Below are 2,447 nucleotides of genomic sequence, written 5' to 3'. Positions count from 1 at the left end.
TCAGAAATTGTATAAACAATAGCCAGTCCATGGCAGCTGGGCTCCTGTGTTAGTGTGTGAGGAACCCAGAGCCACAAACTCCCTACTGGTGCTGCAGGGTCCAGACCACACTACTGCCAGTGCTGGAGTTAGCCAAGTCTGTGAAAACACAGGCACTTGATCAGAGGAAGGGGTAGAATTTTTCAGGACAAATCAGCAACAGCAACAAGCAACTCATTTTACCTGTATATTAGCAGAGGGGTTAAGAATATGTGTTCTGAAGTTCAATAAATGTGTTTACATTTAAGATTGGAAACTTGCTAATTTCTCCAAACCCTGGTTTTCTCACCTACAAACTGGAATGATGAGTGTCCATTTTGTGGAATTATTTTGGTGAAATAATGAGTTGGGAACCCAAAATATTTGATAAAATGTCTTAACTCTATTAAATTTCCAGAGATATGAGATAATAGATAGTGTAGGTTGAGCTTTCTTTATCTGACATACTTGGGACCAGAAAAGTTTTCAATTCTACAGGTTTTTCTTTTCAATTTACATAAACCTTCCTGGTCTAGCAATTATAATCTAAAACTCCAAAATCCCAGTATTCCATAAGCATCATGTTGATATTCAAAAAGTTACAGATTTTAAAGTATCTCAGATTTCAGATTTTCAGATTAAGCTTTCTAAACCTTTAGAGATTTAATAGTTTTTCATTCTCTTAATTTTACTATGAAAGAATAGCACATTTGTATTGTGGATTTATGTCAGTAATTTGGGGGATTTTGTAGGTAACTGAAATCTTTATTTCTTTGTGAAAAAATCATCTGAAAGAAACTTTTATCTGCAATGCTTTTTATATTCTTTCCTAAGCTCTTTCATTCCTGATGGGCATTTTCTTGCCCAGTTTATTTGGACACTGTCATCTTTCTCTATTGCCCAATAAACCTTAGGAATTTTTTCACATTCTCACTAGAGGCTGTGATGATGAAAAGTAAGACCTGCGTTATCAAGTGATAGAGCAATAACTGTACAGAATTCCTTTAATCTTCCCGAGCCTCGTTTCTTCTTAAGTCTATCCTACATATCTCACCACTGTCAGGAGAATCAAAAGATACAACACCAGTGAAGTGCACTACAAAGCTCAAAATTCTGTACCATCTAAGCTCTTTATCTCATTTCTATTACGCAGTGAAGAAGCTATAGATAAAAAGTACTATGGCACCAATTCTAATTGCTGCTCCTGCAGGAGTGGTTTTTCTTAAAAAATAAAATCAAGAAAATGTTTTATTTGAAATGTGTCTATGCTTTGTTAAACTTTATTGAGAAAAGAAGCAAAGAAATGATAATGATGAGTCTTTGTGGCATGTAGGACTAAAAGCCCGTGTACTATTTGTTTGATTATTTTTATTTATTTTAAAAAATAATTTTATTGAGAAACAAATAGCAATAAGATAGCTTCAAAACCAAATAGTAGAACAGTTTCAATAATTAATACATTGCACATTGTTGTCTTCTTAGTGGTTATTCATAGTACAAGATGCAGACATGATATCCTGTCCATAAACACTATTAGTACAAATCTTTCTATTCATTGAATTAGGAGAAATTAGCTGTGTATCTATACTAACTATTTTGAATACACAGATACAAAATGGTCCATCATTTATATCCGCTTTTTTGGTTTAGTTTTGTCAGAGATGGGTATTCTATTGCCATTTAAATATAGTAGGTGTGTGAATTCAGCAAAATATTCCAATATAGTCCAGTAGTCCATAATAGTAGTGGGTTATCCGTAGGACTGGCAATGTCAGAAGTTGTTGACTTGAGCCTATTACAGTTCAGCATATTAACATGGCTTTACTTTTTATACTTCGTTTTTATACTTTATCTTTGTTTGTTTAGATGGAGTACATTTAATTCTAGAACCTAAAGAATAAGGGATGACGCTGTAGTTGGTGTGTGCTTTATTTGTCCAAGGACTTCCAGGGGCTGTTAGAGAAAACAAGCGTGAGACTGCATAGGAAATGAAGAGGAGGTCTCAGAAAAATGACAACACAGAGATTGAGCTAGTGAAAAGAAGAGCAGGGTGTCCTGGAGGCTAAAACTATTCACCTCTTGTAACAGGTGCTGCTCCTTCTGCCCACCGTTGGTATGACAGCTGTTACTCATGATAAGTTCTGATTTGGGTAAAGGAGCTTTTGCTGTGTGCTGGGGCTTTTAAAATGCATGCATAGACACCTATGTAAGTTTATTATGAATTTTGCTAACAAAGATATATAAAATGAATCTTGTAAATAATAGTACACATTTCTCTAAATTATAAATTTCCCAAACACTATTGTTTAATCACAAAATGTTATGATTGATTTTTTGGCAAATTCTTTTTTTTTTTTTTGTAGTGAGATCCATATTTTATTTTACTTTTTGTTTTTTTGCCATAATTTTATTGATAAACAAATAGCAAT

This window comes from Octodon degus, unplaced genomic scaffold (assembly GCF_000260255.1).
Source record: "Octodon degus isolate 3935 unplaced genomic scaffold, OctDeg1.0 scaffold00002, whole genome shotgun sequence".
In the NCBI taxonomy this organism is placed as follows: Eukaryota; Metazoa; Chordata; class Mammalia; order Rodentia; family Octodontidae; genus Octodon; species Octodon degus.
Note: the sequence above shows the minus strand (reverse complement) of the source record.